Raw genomic sequence first — 27,238 nt, forward strand, 5'->3', positions numbered from 1 at the left:
CACACGGGTTGCCCTCCCCGGTTATGTTGGGTGCCATGCGTCTGTGGCTGGCTTAGTATCCGGATGCGTGGGCGGCGGACGTTTTATTGGGGGAGTTTAGTGAGGGATTTGTGATACCATGTGTGCTGCCTTTCTCGAATGTGCAGGCTGCCACTGCTTCCTCTGTGTCTCATCTTCAGGAAGAGGTTCGCCAAAAGTTGTCTGAAGAAATAGAGTGGGAGCGGATAGCAGGGCCTTTTCGCGCTCGTCCGTTTCCGGTGATGGGATATCTCCTCTGGCGATCATACCGAAAAAGGAGCCGGGTAAATATCGCTCGCTTCACAATTTGTCCAGGCCTGCTGGCCTTTCGGTGAATGACGGCATTCTGCGTGAGTTATGTTCAGTACGCTACGCGTCCTTTGACGGTGCCCTCGGACTCATTCGTCGTGTTGGCCCATCGGCTTTGTTGGCCAAGGTGGACATTGAATTGTCTTTTGGGTTATTGCCAGTGCATCCGTCCTCGTATCCGTTGCTGGGTTTTAAAATTGAGGGTGCCTTTTATTTTGATCGTTGCCTGCTCCGTTTCATGCGCTTTTGAATTATTTAGTTCCTTTCTGCGCTGGGTCGCGGCCGGTGTTCCCTCTGGGCTGGGCGGGTGTCCTCCGGCTGCATTGCTTCCACTGGGGGGTGGAATGTTTTCGGTCACTAAGGACAGGTATGTTCCCTGGAGTCCTGCAGAGCTTGCATGTCCCTCACAATTGAAAATGTGACGGTAAGACGGCACCCTCTGTTGGTGGGACTGTGGGTGGGGGGCTCCTGCTCGGCTTGGGGGGAGCGGTGGTCGCGACTCGGCATACGGGGAGGGCCTCGGTAGGGCACTACTTGACGATTTTCTTTTGTAGGGGGAGCAGCTTCCGAGGATCGCTGGCGATTGAAGACAGTTTTTGAGTCGATGGCTGCGGAATTCGGGGTAACGTTGTCGGCTGACAAGTCAGAGGGCCCTTATACATGTCTCACGTTCCTGGGGATCGAGATTGACATGGCCTATGTTTCTCGAGTGTTTCAATGGTTCGCTTCCCATTCAGCTGCCGGAGGTCACTAATGTGGATCTTGAGCTGCAAGCTGATGCGGCTGGGGGCGTCGGTTTCGGTCTTTACTTCCAGGGCGCTTGGTGCGCGGCGGCGTGGTCAGAGGCTTGGCGGCGGGCGGGCCTTACCTGTAATGTTATTCTGACAGTATCGGGTTTTCTTCAGTCGCGGGGATGGCCCCCTGGTCCGGTGTCAGGTTGCTGCTGGCAGAATTTTGGCCTCGGCGTATCTTCGGGGATGTTCTCTGAGCGCGGCGGTTGGGCATCTGGCGGGCTTCACGTTCTTTAGCAGAGCATTAGGGTGGACGTGCCCTTCGTCAGGGTTTTTGCCCCGTCGGATGTTAGCGGCGTGGGAGTAGGATGGCTCTGCGAGTGCCTGACTCTCGTTTGCCTATTACCCATGCGTTGCTGGTTAACCTTGTTGAGGTGTTACCTAGGGTGACGAGCTCGAGTTTTGAGACATGCTTGGGATGTTCAGGGACTACGAGGCCTGCGGCGCACTCAGGTGTGTATCTCGGGTCCCACGTTGCGAGTTTCATTGCTCGTTTGAAGGCGGATCTGCTGGGCAGGGGGCGTACGTTGGTCCTGCATCAGGTTGAGGGTTGTGCGTCATGCCCCGTCCGATCGATGGCTGCCTATATGGCGATCCGTCCTTCTCTGCCTTGGCGTTGATGGTGCATGAGGATGGTGCTCTTCTTTCGCGATATCAGTTCTTGGCCGTGCTACGTCTGGCTTTAGGTGAGTGCGGTGAGAACCCGGCTAGCTACGGCACTCACTCATTTCGCATTGGGGCGGCTACCAGTGCGTTCGCGGCGGGAGTTCCGGAAGCAGCCATACGCCGGCTGGGTAGGTGGTTGTCGGGCTTACATCCGCCCGTCGAGTGCGAATCGTATGGATCCGAGGTTGGGGGGATGGGAATAGTAGGTTGCAAGGGGGGGGGTCTCGTGTTCGGGGGTGGTGTGTGGTGGTTAGTGGAGTATGTTGGGGGGGGGGCCCCGGCATGGCTCCCAGTTTACTAACTGTTGGTTGTTGGAGGGCTGTGTCTGAATTCCGGGGTTTGCCTTGCAGGTGCTGTGCAGCGGGTCCTGTCTGTCTGGATTTTCGGGCATTCCTTCGTCCACTGGGCTGGGGAGCGTGCAGTGGTCCGACCTGGCGGTCGTCATTTAGGCTTCGGGGCATCGCGGCGTAATTGTCTCCTGGTGGGGACAGTGAGGCATGCGATGGCATCAGTTGCTTCCTCTACTGAATGATCTTCGTCGGCGTCCTCGACGCCCGGATCTGTTGATTCTTCTCCCGGGGGCAATGATGTTGATGCGCTGAGTGGAAAACATCTTATCGACATGGTGATTGGGATTTGGGAGTGGTGCAGGGTTTGTTCCCCGAGGCTCGTTTGGTCTGGTCCGATATCATTCCTCGACCCAGCCGACTGGAGTCACGGCGGTGGACCAGGGGGCTCATAAAGGTTAATAGACAGATAGGTCGATGGGTGGAGTCCCGGGGAGGTATTCAGGAGAGACATGACTGGGGTAGATGTGTCTTGGGCAGGGTTGTTTTATAGGGATCGGGTTCATTTGTCCGATATAGGTTGGGATTTGTTATTGGATGACTTCGCCACCTGTTGTGAGCGAGTGTTGGTCTCCTAGCCGCAGCTCTGTTCCTTGTGGGGTTGGGCCTGTAACTAGTTACAGGCCTGTGGCGGTATCCCGAGCTACTGGCTACTGGGGCTCATCAAGGGATGAGCGGTGGGCCGGCTGGGCGCCGTGCCTGGTGGGTCGGTTGACCCTGGATAATGGGGCATGTGTGGGACATGCCACCCCTCAGACCTTAGCTTGGATGGCGGGGTCGGGGGCCAATTACTTCTGGTGGTAGCTCGGGATCTGGTAACAATGGTGATACCATTGTTAGGGGTTTTTGTTAATGTTCTAATTGTGGCTGTTAAATTATGTACATTTAATTGTGTTAATTGTATTAAGAATATGTTATTATTCAATAAACAGGGCTGCGGCCAGGTTTTACCACTTAAGATGTATTGGTCTTCTTGGAATTGGGAAGAGGTTGGACGGGAGGGGGGGTTATCCTGTTAACGGAAGCGGGTCACTCCAGGTACCGCTGTTATAAGCAAGCCCGAGAGCTGGTCTCGACGGGCGACCCTAACGCGGGACTGGGTGGCCCGCTGAGTCGCTCGTCGGGGCTTGCTAGCCGGGGCTAGGAGGGGGGGGTGGGGGGGCGGTCCGTTGCCTTGGGATCGCGGCTTCCCCCCGTGATCAGGTCGTCGCAGCCGTGGGGGATTGTGGGTGGGAGGGGATAAAGGGAGGCGTGCTCGGAGGACCTAAACAGTTTGGTCCTCCGAGACTGCTTTCCCACCCGCCCGCCCATTGGTTTATGGGGATAGTATCGGTAAGGGTCACGGTATCCCGAGCTACTGGCTACTGGGGCTCATCAAGGGATGAGCGGTGGGCCGGCTGGGCGCCGTGCCTGGTGGGTCGGTTGACCCTGGATAATGGGGCATGTGTGGGACATGCCACCCCTCAGACCTTAGCTTGGATGGCGGGGTCGGGGGCCAATTACTTCTGGTGGTAGCTCGGGATCTGGTAACAATGGTGATACCATTGTTAGGGGTTTTTGTTAATGTTCTAATTGTGGCTGTTAAATTATGTACATTTAATTGTGTTAATTGTATTAAGAATATGTTATTATTCAATAAACAGGGCTGCGGCCAGGTTTTACCACTTAAGATGTATTGGTCTTCTTGGAATTGGGAAGAGGTTGGACGGGAGGGGGGGGTTATCCTGTTAACGGAAGCGGGTCACTCCAGGTACCGCTGTTAAAGGTGTGACCTAACTATAAAAAGCTAGTAGTTAAAAGCATCTTTAAAAAGAAAACCTTTGAACTTGCTTTTAAAATAGTATCATGCGTCAACTGGACGCTAATGTAGGCTAATCAGCAAAGGGATAACTCTGTCAAATCTGCAAGCCTCAAAGATCGTTCCAGCTACATTTTGCAGCAATTGTAACTGTTTCATCATAGTATTGGTACAACCTAAATAGAGCAAATTGCATAGTCCAATTATAATAACATTGCTTCCTGCCCAAGTAAGAAAAGATGCTATTGCAAAACGATGGGGTCCTTTTATTAAGGTGCACTAACCCAGGGGTAATAATAATAATAATAACTTTATTCTTCTATACCGCCACAATCTTGCGACTTCTAGGTGGTTTACAATCAAGAGAGCTGGACATTCAGCGAGTTACAGTGTGCGGATAGTCAGAGGAAATACAGAGTGCAGAAACTTTAAGGAAGCAAAATTATAGATATACAATTTGCTGAGCGAGAGTATAAGGTATACAGATTGGAAGAAATTTCCAAGTGTGCCTGTTTTCTATACCGCCATAGTCAAGCGACTTCTTGGCAGTTCACATTGAAAGAAGGCTGGACAGTCAGCGAATAACAAGAAGCCTAAAATAGAAAAGTTACATACTAATTGGAGTTCCATGGGTAAAGAATACATGAAAATGGAGCTTCCTGAGAGATTGTAATAGTGTTTACAGAGGGGAATATCATAGAGAGAGAAGGTGGTCTGTTTTAGTCAGTGAATTTGTCGAATAGGGCGGTTTTAATTGATTTTCGGAATGCATTGTACGTCAGTTTGGGTTCATTTATGCAGTTTCTCAGCCAGGCTTGCTGTCTATTCGCTTGGAACATGAAGTTTCTATCCAGGAAGGATTTGTATCTCCAGCCTGAGATCTTTGGATATCCACAATAAATTTGCATGAGATAGATTTGCATTTCAAGGAGGTAGTACATGCAAATCCATCTCATACATATTCATTGTGAATATCCTGAAAACCTGACCTGGCTCCAGCTCTCGAGGACCGGAATTGCCTACCCCTGCACTAACTGATTTAGCGCGCGCTAAATGCTAAGGCATCCATTATATTCTATGGGCGCCTTAGTATTTAGCGCGCTAATCTCTAGCACGTGCTAAATCGGTTAGTGTGCCTTAATAAAAGGACCCCAATATTTCCTAACACGTCAAAGTTGATGCATTTGCATGTTGATAAATATTGTCCATGGTAAATATTAGGCCACAATGTCATAGTCAGCTGAGGATCCAATACCATTCCCAGAATCCTCAGAGAAGATTCCAGTGCAAATTCCTTATTTAAGATCAGAAATCTGTCTCTAAAGGAATCCACAGATAATAGCCTAAACCACAACAATTTATATGCATTTGCTTTAATAAAGTAATAAACCCAAAAATAGCTGAGGTTTTAGAGAATTCAATGGCATGATGTCTGATGTTGGCATCTCCAGAATGGGACCATTTTGGATACACCACCACCATCTGGCAACATGCCATTGAATTCTCTACAACATCGTGATACAATAGTTTTGGGTTATTATTTAGAACCGTATCTCAATCAGACGACCCCTGATGCAGTCATTTAACACCGAAACACGGCCCGTGTTGGATCCATCAAAAAAATGTTTCATTGATTGTCCCTTATTTGAAGGCTCTTGGTGCTTTTTTGTTTTGCTTGTATGTAGTGTACTGTGACCCTTTTTCCTACTTTACAGAAGAAAGGGAACATCACGCATCTTCTGCTTCCATGTTACTGTTCACGCGTTCTTGACGCCCGCTGCTTCCAGCATTTTGGCATCATCATGTAAAACTTGTGCTAGCTGCCATCCCTTCTGCAGCCTGCAGTGTTAAGAAAACAGCTGCATTAACCCTTTAGGAACAAGATTCACGAAAACCAACCTCAATCCCTTCAAATGTAAACATAATAATGAGGTTTAAGAAGGAAAGTAATTCAAATGAAACAACTTGTCAATATTATACTATTATCTTTTGGGAAATAAATGTCATGATTCTTAAAGCTAATAAAGATCCATAAGTGAAGGAAAAATTGCATTCCATGCCAGACCTCAGTATATTTCTCCAATGTAGAGGAAGGATGTACTTTCCTGAAATATAAAGTTTTTCTTTTTCTATAAGAAAAATTAAAGGTGAGCAGTGACAGATAGTATGTAAAATCCAGAAAGGTCTCTGTTTTGGAAAGATCAATCAGGTTAAATGAGTTCTCCCTGTATGATTACCTAAGGGCAGAATAAATTGACGATGACTTTTTTTTTTTTTACTTGTTTGACCTTGCTGCATAAATATGATAAGCAAAATATATGCATAATATGAGCATGAACTTTCCATTAGCTCCAGCGATGACCTTTAATTGTTTCAGTCTCTTCAGAGAGTTTTGAATAAATGTCTCTGGAAAAATGTCTCAGGTGACATTGAAAAACTGGATGTTTTCAGGTTGTCAATATGAACTTTCAGCTGTGAGGTTTAATAACCTAATGCATATAAAACATAAGAATGTCATTTCCACTAAAAGACTAGCGCAAATCATTGGTGAGACAAGAGCTTCATTATTGAGGGGAAGGGCCTGAATGGCGTTCTGCTTCACCCAGTGGTGTAGTAAGGGGGAGCAGGGGGCGGCCCACCCGAGGGGCCTCTTGGTGAGGGCACAGACACCCTTCTACCTCTCTGCCTCCCCAGCTCCTTCCCCCACCCCACCCCCCATTGCTACGCTTACATGTCGCTTCCTTTCCCCATACTTCTCTAATGTTCCTGGCATGAGCAACAACCTCCAAGCTGCTGTTGCACCAGTGTTAGCTCTTCCTCTGATGTCACTTCCTGGACCCGCACCTAGGAAGTGACATCAGAGGAAAGCCAATGCTGGTGCGACAGCAGCTTGGGGGTTGCTGCTCATGCCAGGAACGTTACAGAGGTACATGAGAAGGGAAATGGTGTGTGTGCAGCAGAAGGGTGTGGGGAAGAAGCGTATGGAGGTGGGGAGGCGGACAGAGGAGGGACACCACTGCCCCAGGTGCCTCTCATCCTCGCTACAGCTTTTGTCAGACCCAAAAGGCAGAGCAGCAGGTGTCTTGTTCCATCCCTTCTCCACCAGACAGCATGCAGGGATAAGAAAAGAAGAGGTGATCTTGAAGTAGATAAAATCAAGGAAGGTTACTATGGGCCCAATATTTAAAAAAATATATCAGAGCTTTCTAATGAAAATTCAACCTAATTTAAGAACCATAAATTGATGCTTATAAATGTAATCCTACCATTCATTTGTCTAGATTAGAAGCCTAATTTTTAAGCCTAGAGGGGCATAATCAAAAGAATTGTCTAATTCCATTTTGGGTCTAAGTTGCTTGTCGCCCAAGTCGGCAATATCTAAAGTCCATTCTCAAAAAAATACATCCATAATATTTTGTTTTCTGAGAGTCGTCTAACTGTCTGTCCAGCTGTTTGATCATACAGACCGCTAAGTTGTCTATCTTTATACCCCATTCTCATCCAAAAATTTGTCCAAGTCAAAAACGCCTAGAAAAGGACCTTTTGGACATGGGAGGGGCCAGCAAAGTAATGGATTGGACATGGTAACAGAGTGGTGGGGCACCTTACAGGACATTGCTGTGAACTTCACAAAAAGTGTGCCACATAAACATCTCACCATAACTCATTTATAGGTCATGGTGAGCTCTCCAAAATACACCCAAAACCTACTAGACCCACCTGTCTACCACCCCAATAGTCCTCACTATGTCTGGTAAGACAGAAAATATGAGAAATGGGGAGAAAGAAGAAAGGGAAGATCAGTATCAGTTAGATGTAGAAAGGAAAGAGAAAGCTAGAGAGAGAAGAAATTGAAAGGAGACCTTAGAAAACAGCTTTGGTAGTCATCATAAAGAAAATGGAGAAAAGAGAGTGGGGGGCAACCTAATTACAAAAATAAATTACCAAGACAACAAAGATAAAAGAAGAAAAATAACATAAATAAGAAATATTTAAGGATTTAAGGACCCATTTTACAAAGCCATGGTGGTGATTCCCACATGGCAAATGCAACGCACCCCATTCAGTTCCTAAAGGCTGCATCACATTTGCCGTACTGTTACTCACTACATATTTATTTATTTTTATTTTATTATTTATATACCACTTATATCTTAAGTGGTTCACATGATAGTAGATAGGCCAAATGGCCCATCCAGTCTGCCAATCCACAGTATCCACTATCTCCTCCTCTCCCTAAGAGATCCCATGTGCCTGAATTCAGACACAGTCTCTTTTTCCACCACCTCTACCAGGAGACTATTCCATGCATCTACCACCCTTTTTGTATAAAAGTATTTCCTTAGATTACTCTGGAGCCTATCACCTCTTAACTTCATCCTATGCCCTCTCATTGCAGAGTTTCCTTTCAAATTATGTAGGTATTTAAACATCTCTATCATATCTCCTCTCTCCTGCCTTTTCTCCAAAGTATACATATTGAGATCTTTAAGTTTGACCCCATATGCCTTATGATGTAGACCACCAGCCATCCTCTGGCTGACTCCATCCTGTTTATATCTTTTTGAAGGTGTGGTCTCCATTATTGTACATAATAGTCTAAGTGAAGTCTAAATAGTCTTTTCACCGGAGTCGTATACAGAGGCATCTATATCTCCTTTTTCCTACTGGCCATTCCTCTCCCTATGCACCCAAGCATCCTTCAGCAGCTTTGTAAAAGGAGCCCTGTCCAGCAAATGGCATTAAATTTCTGGCCTCTATTAAGCCGAATTTGACAAAACTGGCCGAGTCAATATTCATCAGCTTGACTGGCTGAGTCATATCGGCCAAAGATAGGTGTGCTATTTAGGTAAATATCTGACTTCTCATTGTAGCTGAACAGCCACTAAATATTGGCATAGACTGGCTATATCACTTGACATAGCTGGTGACCAGGCTAGCCGCTGACCGGGATATTCAGCAAGTGATAGCCACTATCTCCCACTGAATATTTGCAGTTAGTTGACTTAGCTCAATTTAGCTGGTAGGAGCCTTTCCCACGCAGCTAAAGAGCGCTGAATATCATGCAGTTAAAATAAAGGGCTAAGCGGTTCAGCTTCGCACACGCTTTAATGAATGCCAAACAAAACAAATATTTTGTGGCTGTCTTTCATTACATGTTCTTTAAAACAGTTGTGTTCATTGCATGTTTCATTTCATTTTCAAAGGCATGCACATCTTTATTACGGTGAAGGTGATCTTCAGAGTATGCAGAGAGCTTGTAGGCCTGTGGGTATTTTGTACTCAAGCCTGCAAAACAGTTTTTAAAAGAGAAACTCCCTGCAGACTTCTTCTTTACAAATCCTACATGCCGCAGTGCCACCAGGATTATTTTTGAACCACAAAATTTGCATGGACCTAAACTGGCACAACCAGTGGGAAGAGTAATTTTTAAAGAGGGTAGCACTGAAAGCATTTTCTTTTCCTGGGCGAGGAACTAGATAGATTGTGAGCCCACTGGGAAAGACAGGGATAAATGCTTGAGTACCTGAATAAATTCATGTAAACCGTTCTGGGGAGAATGGTATGTAGTATGTATGTATAAATAATAATCATTTATTTTTTTTTATTCTTACGAGGTGGTGCTGAAAAGTTCTCAGCCCAACCAAGAAGAGAATGATGTGGATATGGTTCAATTAGTGATCTGAAATAATGACAAAACATAGAATTTTGTTTCTGTAAATTGGCACTTAACAAAATAAGATAACACTCTTCTCATCTACAGTCGCAAAATAACACTCAGAATTTAGGAAGTTGGTTGGTTGGGCTGAGAACTTTTCAGCACCATCTCCTAGTATGACTAAGATTCAGTAAAGCAAACTCTAGGAGTTAGGATAGTAACATGATGAATTAGGTGTCGAACATCTTTATTTTTAATCTTTGTGCACTGTAACGTAAAACACCATGATTTAATATAAACATGACAGCATAATTCGGGGCGTAAAGCATTCTTGTAAGTATGAACATAAACTCAAACTCAGAAGCCATCAAAATCTGCATGCCTGGACTGAACCAGAATTTTAAACTTAATATTTCCATTTACAGTAGTTTCTATGCTAAAGACCAACCAAAGAAATATATTTTGGCTGTTCATCAAAAAAAAAGCCTCAAAGAAAAGATTTGGTTTACGCTACCGAGATTATTATGCAAAAAACTGAAGCATCACTTCAGCAGACTGATGTTTTGTAAAGCTTATGTTTATCACCTGAGGTTGATACTTGTTATACATATCTGCCCATCTGTGGAACAAACTTATTGTAAACTGGTTTTGCAATCTCCCTTCTAATAAACCATTCTGCAAAGAGCTACTTCCTCCTACGAGGGGCCACTAAAAAGTTCTTAGCCCAACCAAAATAGTTAGGGCAGTCCTCATTGAGGGCTATACACTTAGGGCTCCTTTTACGAAGGCGCGTTAGCGGTTTAATGCGCGTATTAGCACGTGCTAAACTGTCGGCCGCACTAGCCGCTACCGCCTCCTCTTGAGCAGGCAGTAGTTTTCCGGCTTCGTAAAAGGAGCCCTTTGTCCAGCGATTTTCCACATTTTTCATTCCATATTTTTCCTATGGAATGAAAAAAGTGGAAAATAACTGGACTAAGTGCCCTCGATGGAGACTGCCCCAACTTTGTTGGTTGGGCTAAGAACTTTTCAGCGGCCCCCTCATACAACTTGAAGAGTCTTATTATGCGACATTACGAGGGGCCGCTGAAAAGTTCTCAGCCCAACCCAGAAGAGAATGACGTGGAGCCATGAAACTTACAAGTTATTCCACACTTTCCTTGACACTTTTCATGTAAGTGATATGAAATTAGCTGATATGTAGAACTTAACCAGCCAGCTTTACTGAATTAATTGGGACCACAAAACAGTCAGTCCTATCTTTATGCAGTAACCCACAGCCAGTTAAGTGCGGACTTAACTGGCTTTGTGTTAGCTGGCTCCACAGAACCAGATATTCGGTGGTGAAGTCCAGACAGGGCCCAACAATAAATATCTGGGAATTACGCAGGCAGTGGTCAGCAAAATGTCGAGTGCTGCCAGCTGGTTATTGACCCAAAGATGTATTAATAATTCATCAAGCACAATTGAATGCTTAAATATCAAAACGCAAAATACAATGTATTCAAATAAATACTTGTGAGAGGGACTCTGAAGAATCAAAGAACAGTGGAGAAAAAGACCTCAGTATCACATCGGATAAGACAAAAAAGCAAATCCTATGGTCAATCTAACTTCAAATACAAATTTGAAGAAGACACATCCCTGATCATAAAAAACTCCACTGTCAACGATTCTCTGCTAGTTTCAAAATATCATATCACTAGGCTTTTAAACAGTCTTAAATTATGATGAAAAGAGAATAAATAACCAGCACTTATCTTCAACCGATGTCTCCTCAACACAAAGCTTCATACGGGAAGGACAGGAGATACTGAATCTTCATTTCTTATAATAATTAGTTTGCTACTGTTTAGCGATCTCCCCAAAGGGCCCCTGTTTCGCTAAAACACTTCGTCAGGGGAACTGCGAGATCAAAAAAAACCCAAAAAAACTGCAGATGTTTTTTCTCTCATGGAGGGACTCGATCCCTTGCCACAGTTATTGTTATCACAAGAGCTTCAAACAGTGTCATCTTTAAAACTTGTAGGGATTTTTTTTTCCCATGATATAAGCAGAAATTGAAGAAAATGTACCTGTTTTCCATAATAGGTGTTTGGCGAGTTACAAAATGTTCTAAAGCACTACTGCAAAGGACAGTGCACAACTATGCACTTTTTCACAGCAGCTGATGTCTAAGATAAATTAAGTACATCTTCTATAATAAATGCGCGCTTAGGGTTTTGTGATCCCTGCCACCATGCTGTGTGCCTCTGTGCCGAATTTGATTTGCGTCGTGTGGGGCAGCTTGCAGCTTGTGGGGTGGCTCGCGGCGGTGGTGGTTTGACTCCTGCGCTGCCGCTGGCGGGATGCCTCTTCTCACCCCCGGACCAGCAAGCGCAGCAGCCGCGGGACATTTGCTAGGTCGGCCCACTTTGATAATGCAAGGTGGGCCAACCTAGCAAAAGCTCCGAGGCTGCCTGGGCTAGCGGATGCTGGACAGGGGGAGCAGGGAAAGGAGAAGGGGTACTACTGGACAGTAGGATCCAGTAAGGGGTGCTGCTGGACAGGGGGAGATAGGTAAAACCAAGGGAGAAGGGCTGCTGCTGGCCAGGGGGAGCAGGGAAGGGGTGCTGCTGGACAGGGGGGAGGTAAAAGGAAGGGAAAAGGCCTACTGCTGGACAGGAGGAGCGGGGAAGAGGTGCTGCTTGATGGGGGAGGTAAAAGGAAGGGAGAAGGCCTACTGCTGGACAGGGGGAGCGGGGAAGAAGTGATGATGGACAGGGGGAAGTAAAACAAAGGAAGAAGAGCTGCTGCTGGACAGGAGGAGCAGGGAAGGGGTGCTGCTGGACAGGGGGGAGGTAAAATGAAGGGAGAAGGGCTGCTGCTGGACAGGGGGAGCAGACAAGGGGTGGTGGTGGACAGCCGAGGAAAGAAAGAGACAGAGAGAAAGAAAGACAGACAGACAGCGGCCAAGGAGAGAGAGAGAGAGACAGAAAGAAAGACGGACAGACAGAAAGTAGCCAAGGAGAGAAAGAGAAAGAAAGGCAGACACACACATTTATTCTAGCACCCGTTAATGTAACAAGCTTAAAGATTAGTATGATAATAAATTAACTAGAGAACCACTTGTTGCAGATTTCTACCTGACCTGACATGGCAAGACCCAGAAATCTGCAACAAACATGATGCCAACTGCGGCAGCCTAATAAAGCATCTAACTACATAGAAAACCATCTGAAGATGTTTCAAACTGTGGGGAAATCAGAATTAAGGATAGTTTGATCCTGAATAGGATCAATTTGGAGTAATTTGGAGAATCAGCTTAGAGTTTCCGGTCTGAGACTTTTGAATTTTCCTGTTTGTTCATTGCTTTCTTCAGATACTACTAAGGAGGCACTTTTGTTGTCTAATGCTGACTCTAATATTATTTCTAAATGTTACCATTTGCCTGTAAGAATTTTGAATAAAGGCCAAGGTGAAGTAGTTGTAGATGTATTGTCATCTAAAATTAATGAATCTATTAATTTAACTACATTTTTGGAAGTTAGTCAAGATGACATATCATCACGAGTTACTCTCTTGGTCACCTTCTCTTCTGAGAAGTATGCAATTAATGTTTTAAGATTTTTTCCATGACCAAGATAAGGTTGAGGACTCTGGCCTTGGATGCAACTGTTTTACGGAAATTTCTCTCAAAATGTATTTTTACTTTTCCTGATGTTTATTATGTATGTTTAGAGCCAGAATAGTTAGAAAGGCATCTGCTAGATAAAGGAGCCAAATAATAAAATTAATGGTTGTAAATATTGTTATATTGCTTTAGGCTCCTTGTACTAAATAATGCTTTTTTTTTTAGCATGGGCCAGAGAGGTAAATGCTCCAGCGCTCATAGAATTCCTATGAGCGTTGGAACATTTACCTCACCGGCCTGCACTAAAAACCTTTACCGGCGTTTTATTACTTGAATCTAGTTAGGTATTTGGAACCTAGGTTGGTCACTGTTGGAAACAGGATAGTGGGCTTGACGGACCTTCAGTCTATCCCAGTATGGCAATTCTTATGTTCTTCTGTGTTGTTTAACCAGGTAAATATGGACATATTATCACAATTTCTTGCTTTAGTTCTTTCTATATGTTTATGTCTCTCCCTAGATATGGGCTTTTGTTTTGCTTTAGATTGAGTGCTGATAGTGTATGTCAAATTAAATCACATAAAAAAAATAAATTAGGAATTATAAGATATTGTCTCCAAATATTTAATGTTGTTTGTTATTATGTCATATTACTGAGTTTTGCTAAATAAACTGTTAACTATGATAGAATTCCGATAGTCTTTGTGGTTGACATATAAAGGGTGACAGTGAGCCCTAGGAAGGTAAGTATACCTATTCTCTAGATCAGTGTTCTTCAATGCAAGGCCCGGGGACTAATGGCAGCCCCTGGAGACCTTTGGGATGGCCTCATCATTATTCTGGCATTTTCTACTATGCTCTGTCTCTCTACCCAAGCTCACAGCAGAAAGGGGAAGTAGATGTGAAGACGAACCATAAGCTTGAAGGACGAGGCATTAAGAATAGATAAAGAGAATGTATTTGGAAATGCTAATCTCCTTGAGGATACCCCCAGTGAAAATTTGAAGAAACGCTCTTGAGGCCTCAGATGAGAAGATTTATGGTGGCTCTCCCTAGACATATCACCAATGCTCTGATCTATAAACCTTTTTGTACACCTTGGGTGTAATCTGTACAATAACCCCTACTACTAACTGTTCTATGAGTGTCGCTGATCTGCATTTAATACTGGGGCCAAAATCTTCCCTAGCAAGTCCTTGTCCATTGTCATCCATTGTTTGTCTTTGATATTGTCTCCATCTGCAGAACTTCATTCTACAGAAAGAGAAAGAATGTTAGAGAGGTGAATTTAAGGGATCCCTTCTACCATTTTGCAGAACCTACCATGCACTCTTGTGAATGAATGGTAGAATGTTAGAGAGGTGAGTTTAAGGGATCCCTTCTACCATTTTGCGGAACCTACCATGCACTCTTGTGAATGAATGGTAGCACTTCCCTTTGAGCATGTGTAAATGTTCAGAATCATAGAAATGCATTCTGGGAGTACAGTGTGCATTTCAGGCAGAAGATTATTCTCTTGTAACCAGGACTTGACCCTTTCCCTTTGTTGCTGCAACATGCTTCTTTGTAGTAATATGTGATATGGGCCTAGGCTATGACACCCTGATATGGAAACTTTTGTTGTTTTCCTACAATTACATCGCTTTCTTTTCCAGAGATTTTAAAAAAAAAAAATTGACATCAATATGTGAACATATCTCAAGAAAGAGCTGAAAATTTCATGGGCTGTCCTAAGTTTTTCACATGACTGTATATAAACCACTTTGAGTGTGGCTGTATAACTACAAAAAGGCAGTATACAAGTCCCATCCCTTTCCCGCTGATGCAGCTTCTCACAGGTTACAGATGACAATGTAAGTTGAGTGCAACATAACTAGCCACTCCCATCTCTCCATGTCTTAGCTGAGTGAAAGGTTCTTGTGAATTATTCTACCCTTTTGGTAACACACAAGAATCCCAAGCATGCCCATCATGCGTAGTTTCAGTGGTTACCTAACTCCTCCTAGAAGTGACAGCAGCAACTTGGCCAAAGCAACTCTAATCTAAGGGATCAATATTCAGCATGGTTTAAGTGGGCAGGAGAGGCTCCTGTCTACTTAAACCAGTGGTCTCAAACTCAAACCCTTTTGCAGGGCCACATTTTGGATTTGTAGGTACTTGGAGGGCCTCAGAAAAAAAAATAGTTAATGTCTTATTAAAAAAATGACAATTTTGCATGAGATAAAACTCTTTATAGTTTATAAATCTTTCCTTTTGGCTAAGTCTTAAAAATAATATTGTTATTTTTAGCTAAAGAGACATGTGATCAAGAAACTGTTTTATTTTACTTTTGTGATTATGATAAACGTATCGAGAGCCTTTGCTTATTCCTAGGATAAGTAGCACAAAATCAGTTTTACTCCTTGGGATCTTGTTAAGTACTTATGACCTGGGTTGGTCATTGTTAGAAACAGAATACTGGTTTTGATGGACCTTCAGTCACAGTTTGGCAACTTTTATGTCCTTATGTTCTAATCCCCTCCCATGGCTCTGATTCCCACCCTCCACCCTTTACCCAGAGGAGATCCCAGGTTGTCTAGAGCAGTGGTTCCCAACCCTGTCCTGGAGGACCACCAGGCCAATCGGGTTTTCAGGATAGCCTTACTGAATATGCATGGAACGGATTTGCATGCCTGCCACTTCCATTATATGCAAATCTCACTCATGCATATTCATTAGGGCTATCCTGAAAACCCGATTGGCCTGGTGGTCCTCCAGGACAGGGTTGGGAACCACTGGTCTAGAGAGAAGAGGCAGCAGTAATCTCATTCTACTCCCACCCTGAACAGTAGCCTCATTGTTATACCACTAGGGGTCACCTTTCTATAAAAGGGGTGTTTTCTACTATCAAGCTGAACAGCGCGAGCCAGCACGATAAATGCCCCAAAGCTCATAGGGATTGAATGGGCTTCAGTGCATTTGCCACACAGCACTCACTACTGTGGCCTGATAAAAGAGGCCTTGTAGATGTTAATGGTTTTAAAAATGTTTCTTTTATTAATACATATTTGCTGACTTTGGAATCACAAATCTCATCACTGCAGACAACATCTCTTTCTGTAATCAACATTCAACTTTAATTGGAAATGACAGAAAATTATAAAAAGGCAAATAAATATTTGTGAAAAAGTACTACAAAGAAGTATTGGCAGTTTTTTTTTTTTAAATCTGATACTATGCTGAAAACAAGCAGATGCTCATCAGAAGGTACGAGAGGCTGCTGAAAAGTTCTCAGCTCAGCCAAGAAGAGAATGATGGGGAGCCACAAAATTTACAAGTTATTCCACACTTTTCTTGACACTTTTCATTTCATTTCATATCATTGAAACCTAGCCTGTCAAGAAAAGTATGGGTTGAGAACTTTTCAGCAACCCCCCCTGCAGATGTCCTGATTTTCTTCAGTTTAATCCTATTAAGTGTTCCCTTTACAAAGCCGCAGTATTGATGCTACCGTGGTAAATTCACCAAATCCCATTCAGTTTCTATGGGCTTCAGTGCATTTACCACAGCAGCATCACCTATGTGGCTTTGTAAAAGGGACCCTAATTTTTCTAGAAGATTCATATGATAACATTTCTTTCAGAGCTACTCTTTTTTTGTGACCTTTTCTAGTGAGAGATACAGTTTCTATGTTGAAGCATTATTTCAAGAAAGAGATTTTTATTCTGGCAAGAGTTCTTGTATTTTCTAATATTGCCAGGGCCACCCAACTGTGGTGAATTGTTCTCTTTTTTTTTACTTTTAAAAGTGCATGTGGTTGCCTGGGAAGTACACCTATTCACCTATTGTATAATTTAGTTCAAATTTTTAGAATATTGTATTTTACTGACTGACTGTATATTTTTAGTACTGTATGTGAACTGCCTAGAACTATGTAGTAGGGTGGTATATAAAAATAAAATTATTATTATTAAAATCCCAGTGCAAAAGATAACAGTTATGATTTGGAGGTTTCCGCTCAATTGGAAAAGTTTTTTTTTAGAGCATAAAAGAGTGGGCAGGAGTCACATATTCAAACACTTCCATCATGTAGTTGGTTAGAAGGCCATGGAGGCCTGTATGTGAAGCAGCCAAATTTGAACAGAAGGCAGACTTCAATGAGAAACCAGCAAATCTGTTTATAATAGGGCCTGACATGGTTTGATTTCTTCAGTCCAGAGATGAGACGTACAGCTGAGTGTTGAATGGTTCTAAACCTGTTATAATGCTTCTGAGGGCATGTGAGATGTTCAATGTTACAGTAGTCTAGGATGCTGAGGATCAGTGACTGCGAGAGAATCTGGAAGGGGAAAGCGTTAAAATAAGAGCGAACAGATTGTGGCAGTCTCCAGAGTGTGGCAAAGCCTTTGCATATAGCTGTGTCTACTTTAGCTTTCCTGGTGAGCTTCTGATCTAGTGTCACTCCCACTTAACACTTGCAAGCTTTTTTCAGAGATTTAGCTTTAAAGAAGAGTTTGAGTAGTGTCAGAGAAGAAAGGCAGAAAATAGAGATGGATCACACTCTACTTAACCCCATCCCTCATACCCAGTGGCGTAGTAATAATAATAATAATTTATTCTGATATACTGCTAAACCATTAATTCAAGGCGGTTTACAGCAAGAAAGAACTGCACAAACAGTGAATTACTTGCATAAGCATATCAAAATTTCTCAGAAAATACAAAATGGCAATTAAGTCACATATTTATTAAATAGGTGAGTTTTAACAATTTTTCTAAATAAATAATTATACTGAGCTTGGGGAATAAGGAGTTCATAATCAAAAGAGAAAAACGTCCAAAAACCGGCCTAAGTCAGCACTTGGACGTTCATAAACGAAAGACGTCCAAGTGCCGATAATCAAACCGGGTTTTGGACGTATTGCTAAACGACCTAGGCCTTCATAGTGCCACTGAACGACCATAGCTAAACGAGGCGTTTCAGGAGTAGTGTCGAGGGTGGGATTGGGCGGGACGTGGGCAGGCTTAGACTTAGTTGTACTGCATGTATAACCGAAAGTTAAACAGCACAGGATCGACGGAACTTGGACGTTGTGACTTAGACCATTTAAAACATGGTCTAAGTCACAAAAATCCACTTAAAGTGACCAAATAAGCACTGCAAACGCATAATACAGACCCCCCATACACTACACAAGTGATCACCAACCCCCGCCCCCACCCCCATAAAAATATTAATCACAACTTGAAAATTGTGCCTCAAGAACATCATCATCTGGCAGCCTGGCATAGGAAAGCCTAGTCGTGCTGCACAGAGGCTTCTTAAACCGTCTTAGGAACCCATAGAGAGGTGGACCCATGCCCATAAGCCCCTGTAATCACTGCATTGATATTGAAACATGTGCACTCCCCTATACAACCCCAAAACACTTTTTTACTAGCATATAAGTGACTCCTGCAGCCATAAGGGCTATTGGAGTGGTAGATAAGTGGGTCTAGGGGATTCTGGAGGTGGTTTGGGGGGGCTCACCATGTCGTATAAGGGAGCTGTAGTGAGATGAAGACAAGGCACCCTTTTTGTGAAGTTCACAGCAGTGCCCTGTAATGTACCCCACAATTTAGGTGGCATGTCTGGGTGTTCAGTCCATCACTTTGCAGACCTCTCCCACATCTATCAGGGCTTGTTCTAGGCGTTTTTGACTTGGACGAAAATGTGGTATAAAGATGGATGATTTAGCGGCTTGGACGATCAGATCAGCAGGATGTATAGTTAGACGATTTTCGAAATGAAAAAAAAAAAATTGGACGTATTTTTTGAAAATGTGTCCTAAGTTCTTTTTTACTTTGGACGACTTGCGACTTAGATGAAAACGGACTTAGATGTTCATTTCGATTATGCCCCTCCACACATACTCCCAATATGAATTCATTGCACTAGCCTGAAAGCAAAAGTTTTTCCTAAAAATCTTTTATAACGATATGCTTTTACCAATGGAAATGTAAACAAGTAAGTTTTTCGTGTATTCTTATTTGAATTAAAAAAGTCAAAGCGGGAAGAGAGGTAGGTTGGAGTCAATCCAAATAAAACTTTAAAACAGATACAGCCAAATATAAACAAAACTCTAGCCTCAAATGGCAACCAATGGAGCTTTAAATAATAAGGGTAAGCGGTACCCAGGGCAGCAGCGGGGGTGCTCTTCCCCCCACTCCCCTCTGCTGCAAGTGCACCCCCTTCCCTTTCCCCATACCTTTTTAACTTCTCCGGCATGAGCAGCATGCCCACGTCAGTATCAGCTCGCCCTCTGATGTCAAGTCATAGGCGCAGGTCCAGGAAGTGATGTCAGAGAGCGCCGATGCCGATGCGGGTAGCAACCTCGCACCGGGAAAGTTAAAAAAGGTACAGGGGAAGGCAAGGGGTATGCGCACGTGGCAAGGAGAGGAGCGGGGGTAGGGTGGAAAGGAGAAGGGTTGCTTAGGAAGACCACACCTGGGTCGAAGCACCCCGCCGTCACCCCCCCCCCCACACACACACACACACACACTTCTTACTATGCCACTGCCCATACCCCACACCCACATTCAAACAGCAAACTCCTGGACCAAATTACCCTGCTTTTGAAACATTGCAGAAATGCTTTAGTCTTACTACTACCAACAGGTGCCACCGTGGACATCAACATAGAGCTTCTAAGAATAAAATCCCACTCAGCTACTATCTATTATTTTTATAGCACTGAAAGGCGTATGCAGCACTGTACATTTTAAAATACAGTTGACAGTCCCTGTCAGAAGAGCTTACAATCTAATTTAGACAGGAAATTTCAGGGTTGGGGAGATAATGGTAAAGGAAATGATACAGCTAATTCTTCAGAGAGACAAATATGAATTAATTGATTTTGTTCTGTGCAATGCTGTCAAAGAGGAGTGGATATATATAGAAGTATTGAGAAATCGTATTTGGAGTGAAAAAAGGGATAATTTTCCATCTTGGTAGAAAATTGAAGAATGCCTGAATATAAGAAATTCAGCATAGCTAAGTGTGATTAATAACAAAAGCGACAACCCAACATGGCATCACATTTACAGCATCTTGTAATGTGTAGGCATTCAAATATATTTACCAAAAGCTTGATACATATTTTCTACAACGTACTTTGTGACACAATCTCACAAATAAGAAATATAGCAGCTACTTAAAACTATAATGATATTTTAGCAAATACGCTGTAGACCAAGAAGGTAATGTCAAAGTTAGAGAGTGATGTAGGGGACAAAGATTCATTCTCATTCTCTCCCCTCAAAGATTATTTTCCTTTTACACCTTGTCCCCGCAGTAACGCATACTTTTCATCCCCCATCCCCTCACTGTCCCCGCATTTTTCAACCCGGTCCCCTCATCATCCTTGCAGTCTTATTTTTCTTCCCTGCACCTCCTGACTCAAAGCAGAAAGATAATCTTATGTCTTAGAGTGGGTCTAAGGCATTGCAAATAAATATTTTAAGCCTATAGTGAGAGGGTTTCTAACTTTTATTTTGATTGAAAGGACATCAATAAAAGTACAACTTGTGAGGCACGCAGGGTTCTGCATTACACACAGAAATCCAAACATCAGCTCCATGCCAGTGATATTTTAGTTCAGAAAATAATTTTTAGTTCTAATTATTCATGCGTAAAACATATCAAGAACAGACCTCAGAATATCACACACAAATAACTTACCCCCTCTTTTATCAAGCTGTGCTGCCAAGCAGCGCGAGCTAAATTCTGAGTCGTCCATTCTATTCCTATGAGTGACTCGGCACTTAGCTTGCACTGCTTGGCAGCGCAGCTTGATAAAAGGAAGGGGGGGTTAATACTTTATTTCCACTGTAAAAGCAAACCAGTAATACATGGCTTAGGCCTAAATTCTATAAACGGCACCACTAGTTGGGCATCATTTTAATTGGTTTAATTGCCTTTAATTGACATGATAATTGATCCCGCCATTTAAAAGTAATTAAAATCACATTAGAAAATGGTGCCAGAATCACGACTACAGAGGCACTTACCAGAGTCTAAGGGTAAAATAGGTGTAGTTAAGGCTAGAAGTATCCTTAAGTGTGAGTAGGTGCCTCCATAGTCATAATTCTTGTCACAGATAGGCGTCGGAAATGTAGACCTTGTAAACCCTGGCCTACATTTCTGGCACCTATCTGTCGCATGGCCATGATTCGATAAACGGCGCTATCGCATGATTGACAAGCAATCAGCGCCGCTTTTGTGGGCAGCTACCAATTCCAGCACCATTTATAGAATCCGGGCCTTAGTGTTTTATTCTGTGTGAAGCAAAACCAAATAGCACAAACAATGTCCATTTCCAAGCAACAAAATAAAGCTAGCAAATAAAGAAAAACGTTTCAATCAAGTGCAGTCCTCAGAATATCACATGCAAATAACTTAGGGCCAGATTTTCAAACCTTACCGTGCCTTAAACGATGGCTGCGAAACCGGTTCCAGCTGGTTTAGCGTGCCAATATTTTACCGGCCGGTTATCAGAACGGTTCATCTTTGTCTTTTCCGAGTTTCCTAGCAGACTCTAACTCTGCCATGCAAATGTAGTACGATGTCATTGATAATGAAATGATAGTAAAATGGGCTCATTAATATTTAAATGACCACCCCAGGAGATTCTCTTTCATTACCGGGTGATTCTCAAACCTCTTTGAACTATTTTTGGGGGCAAAATTTTCCAGCAGGATCTGAGCTATAGTAGCCTTACTTTCCGGTCAGTGCCTGAATGCTAATTTGCTTAGATACTGACAGAAAAGTAAGGCTTCATAGCTCAGAACCACCCCACCCCCACAAAATAAAATATAAAAAAATACAACCGCTCCAATTCCTCCCTCCATCTCATTGATCCCCCTCCCAGGGACGTTCAAAATTATGTTTCCTGTTCAGCAGGATGGATGCCCATTCCCTCCTGCTGCTGGCATTCCTCCTCTCCCCAACAGCCCCAGGATAGCCCCTACACCTTTAAATTAAAGGACGGTAGGAGGGATACCCTCTCCCTCCTGCTACCAGCATCCTTTGCCCCCCAACCCTCTACCCCCTGTGCCTTAGAATTGAAGAACAGCCAGAGGCAGGCCTGCCTCTTCAAAATGGCAGGCCTTCTCCTTCCATGGACAGAGTTTTAGGTGCCAGAGCAAATCATGGCCTTAGGCCTGTGCTCAGTGTATCCTGGAATGTACTAGGATGGGCCTAAGGCCCTGATTGGCTCAGGCACCTAAAGTCCTGCTCAGGGGAAAGAACTTAGGTGTCTGAGCTAATCAGGGCCTTAAGCCCCTCCCAGTGCATCCCAGAATGCACCAGGAAGAAGGCCCACCATTTTGAAGAGGTGGGTCTGCCAGCCAGAGGGAGTGTGCATCCCTCCAGACGATCATTTCCTGTCCCTACCTGTTGTGCAAAAAAAAAAAAAGCCTCCCTCCTTCCTTTCATCCGGTCTGCTGCTATCTTACTGCCCTGCTACTGCTGCTGCTGCTGCTGCTAAAGCCAACAGGAAGTCTTCTTTCCGACGTCAATTCTGACATCAGAGAGGACGTTCTGGGCCAGCCAATCGCTGCCTAGCTGGCCCAGAACGTCCTCTCTGACTTCAGAATTGACGTCGGAAAGAAGACTTCCTGTCGGCTTTAGCAGCAGCAGCAGCAGCAGTAGCAGGGCAGTAAGATAGCAGCAGACCGGATGAAAGGAAGGAGGGAGGCTTTTTTTTTTGTTTTGCGCAGCAGGGAGGGAAGAAGGTAGGCTGGCTTTGGCCAGGGAGGTAGACAGGCAGGCAGGCTGGCTTCGGGGGTGGGGGGTGGGACAAAGTCTGGAAGGCAGTGAGAGGGACATAGGAAGGAGGCACTGGGGGCACTAAATACAGGAAGGGACACTAAGGACATGGGAAAGAGGCACTGGGGCACTAAAGACATGGTAAGGAGGCACTAAAAACATAGGAAGGGGCACTAAAGACATGGGAAGGAGACACTGGGGGCACTAAAGTCAGGAAGGGGCACTAGGACTTGGGAAGGAGGCACTGGGGGCACTAAAGACATGGGAAGGAGGCACCGGGGGCACTAAGGACATAGGAAGGAAAGAGGGAGGGAATAGAAAGGGACAATTCTTGGGCCTGAGTGCAGAAAGAAAGAAATGAAAGAAAGGATACACAGACAGAAGGAAACGCAACCAGAGACTCATGAAATCACCAGACAGCAAAGGTAGGAAAAATGATTTTATTTTCAATTTAGTGATCAAAACGTGTCGGTTTTGAGAATTTATATCTGCTGTCTATATTTTGCACTATATTTGTCTATTTTTCTATAGTTACTGAGGTGACAGAGCTCGCGGAGATGGGGCAGAAACGGGGTTTTTCTTTTTAGTCCTAGTAGTTTGCCGGTCAACAAAATAATTCTTTTATTTCTGCCGGTCCACGGGTGTAAAAAGGTTGAAAAACACTGGCTTAGTAAGATTTTAAAAAAATGTTTGGATAATTTCCTAAAAGAGAAGTCCATAAGGCCATTATTGAGATGACTTGGGAGAAATCCACTGCTTATTCCTAGGATAAACAGCATAGAATCGGTTTTGCTGTTTGGGATTTAGCTTGGCCAGTTCTGGATTTCTGCCAACCTCATCCTGGTGCATTGATTTCAATGGATAGAATCATGGAATACAAATACTACACTGCTTTGGAATATAATTTTAAAACCAGGACTGGCCAAAAAGTCTCCCTTCTGGAATGAGTAGCCTGGTCACCCTACTTCTTCCCCTGATGTCACCTTGTGTAAATGCCTGAGCTTTGTGGGCCTCAAGTCCTTCTATGAGCTGCTGTCTTGGCTCTAGATCAGATTTAACAGACATGAATGTATTTTCCTTTTTTATGCTCAGGTTTGGAAAAAGAAAGTTGTTTCATTTTCATGACTGCAGGAAGACTCTCTCTATAGCCTGCACTCTGCCACTGCTTTCAGAAAGGATATTAGGACAGCCTAGAATTTCCATACTGCAGGGACTTAAGCACAAGTGAGGCTTCCCCTCCCTCCCTCTCATTGCAGCACTACAAACTTTGACAAATGATAGATAATTCAGCACCCATCTTTACCTATAAAGATTGTAAGAAATTAGGGGGGAACAAAAATTAAACTGTCATATTCCACCAGAAGGGTGGGGGTTTTTATGGGGGGAGGGGTTGGGGGGTTAAGCTTCTGGAGATAAGACTAATACTATAGGATGAAATATGGAACTGCTGCTAGCAGGGAAATAGAAGTGACAGTGACTCTAGCCAGTGGCATAGTAAGGGAAGACGGAGGGGAAACGGACTGCTCTGGGTGACATCTTAGTGGGGGCGCAGACACCTCTCCTCTTTTCTGCCCCAATCACAGTTACCGGATGCTAGGGTCCACCTTGGGGGTTAGCGCCTGAGAAAAGGATCTGGGTGTCAATGTAGACAATACGATGAAACCTTCAACCCAATGTGCGGTGGCGGCCAAAAAAACAAACAGGATGCTAGGAATTATTTTTTAAAAAGGGATGGTTAACAAGACTAAGAATGTTATAATGCCCCTGTATCGCTCCATGGTGCGACCTCATCTGGAGCATTGCGTTCAATTCAGGTCTTCTTATCTCAAGAAAGATATAGTGGCGCTAGAAAAGGTTCAAAGAAGAGCGATCAAGATGGTAAAGGGGATGGAACTCCTCTCGTATGAGGAAAGGCTAAAAGGGTTAGGGCTCTTCAGCTTGGAAAAGAGACAGCTAAGGAGAGATATGATTGAAGTCTACAAAATCCTGAGTGATGTAGAACGGGTGCAAGTGGATCGATTTTTCACTCCATCAAAAATTACAAAGACTAGGAGAGAGTTGATGAAGTTACAGGGAAATACTTTTAAAACTAATAGGAGGGATTTTTTTTTTTTCACTCAGAGAATAGTTAAGCTCTGGAACATTGTCAGAGGTTGTGGTAAGAGTGGCCTGCATAGATGGTTTTAAGAAAGGGTTGGACAATTTCCTGGAGGAAAAGTCTATAGTCTGTTATTGAAAAAGACATGGGGATAGCCACTACTTGCTCTGGATCGGTAGCATGGAATGTTGCTACTCTTTGGGTTTTGTCCAGGTACTAGTGACCTGGTTTGGCCCGCGTGAGAACAGGCTATTGGGCATGATGGACCTTTGGTCTGATCCAGTAAGGCTATTCTTATGCCCTTATGTTGTGCTGGTCAGCCTTCACCTTTTTCACTAAAGAGAATTCCCTGATGGCTTGATGGCACAATGCTAGAGCTAAAGAGGAGGAGCCAGAACCCTCAGCCCAATGCTGCTTTTGAAAGATACGGGGACGTCAAGGATACAGTGTCCCCCATTACCGATGGAATGTCGCAAGAAAGGTTCCCGCTGCCATGACACTATTGTAGAATGGTCCACCGTTCCCATGGCACTTCAGGGGGATTTTTTGATCTTGTTCCCACTATCAGGGTAAATGTAGCATTGCTGCGGTTGTAGATCCCGTGTCACTCTTTAGTCAAAGTAATCCACAGTAATGAATAGAAAATCCGATGTGTATAAAAGCCACATAATGTGAAAAGGTAGCCCTCAGTATAAAGAGTTTGCTTTTACAACACTGATTTAATAGAAAATAATGACTGAATCAATATTTTTACCATATGACACCAATATGAATTTGCAACCCAGCAGCTCAAGAATATAGTCACAGAAAGGAGACATTCACTTGATTAAAATCTCTACACAAGTACTGTACCAATATTTCTGATTATTACATAAGCTATTAATGTGTCCCCTGCTGACCTTGCTCTTTTCCTGCCTACTGCAAGAAGTTAATTATTACAATACCATTACTTACTGCAGAGGCCTTCAGTACTGAAGGGCACATTATAAAGATATCAAGTGACATCCTTTAAAGCAGGGTTGCTGAAGTTCAGTCCCTAAGGACTGCAAATGGACCATATTTTCAAGATATCTCAATGAATATCCATGTGAGAGATGTGCCTGCAATGAGCATAGAGGGCATGGACATGCAAATCTGTCTCATGCATATTCATTAACAAAATACCCAAATAAGAGCTATGTTTCACACTGCTTATGCTTATAAATAATTCATCATTTATTATAATAATATACCACCACCAAAACCTTTAAAACATATTATAACATTATTTCATACTAAATATACACACAATTATTCTCCCAAATAGTGAAGGCCCTCCCCCCCAAAAGTTAAAATTTATGAAAAGTTCATCCTTTCAATAAAACACTAATCTTCTTATCTGTATCAGTTCTCAATTATCTTCTGCACGCCGTTGTCTACTGGATTTGCCTCTACTGTCATTCAATCAAACTTGATCTTTGAGAACATTTTAGCTCGACACAGTTCTGTGTTTCACCCTAAGGCGTCATCAGGAGCTTAAGACTGAAACCGGCTCCACTTCATCACAGTTTCTGACACTTCATCATATACTGTTTGCTGGCCTCAACCAGGACTGAAAACTCCAAATCAGGATCTTACTCCAGCTGGAGATATTCAACTGCTTCCCAGTGGGTTAATTAATATTGGATGCATATTCATTAGGGATATCTAGTCTAGGCTCCCCAATGTTGTGCACAAAGGGGAAAATTCTAGAAACGGCACCTAAATTTAAGCACTGGTAGGCACCCAATAAATTAACAAACACCATTTAAAACAGCAAAACATGGCACCTACTGGCGCCTATGTAATAAGCACTGGAATTGCACCTACATAGGTGCTATAGGCCGCCAAACGCCACCATGGGCATGACTAATGATGGAAGTAGTGTTAGGCAGCCTAAAGCACCTACATAGGCACAATTCATGACAAAGCTAGGCGCCGGAAATGCATGACCAGAAAATCCTGGCCTATATTTCCGGCACCTATCTTTTGCAGAGGCGAAATTCTCTAAAGGGCGCCATCATGTGGTTGACACGTGATCGGCGGCCACTTTATATGCAGCCGCCAGTATCGGTGCCCTTTAGAGAATCTGGGCCTTAGCGGCACTTCTTAGTCCCAAAATTCCATTATAGAATTC

The sequence above is a fragment of the Geotrypetes seraphini genome, chromosome 3 (assembly GCF_902459505.1).
Source record: "Geotrypetes seraphini chromosome 3, aGeoSer1.1, whole genome shotgun sequence".
NCBI classification, from domain to species: Eukaryota; Metazoa; Chordata; class Amphibia; order Gymnophiona; family Dermophiidae; genus Geotrypetes; species Geotrypetes seraphini.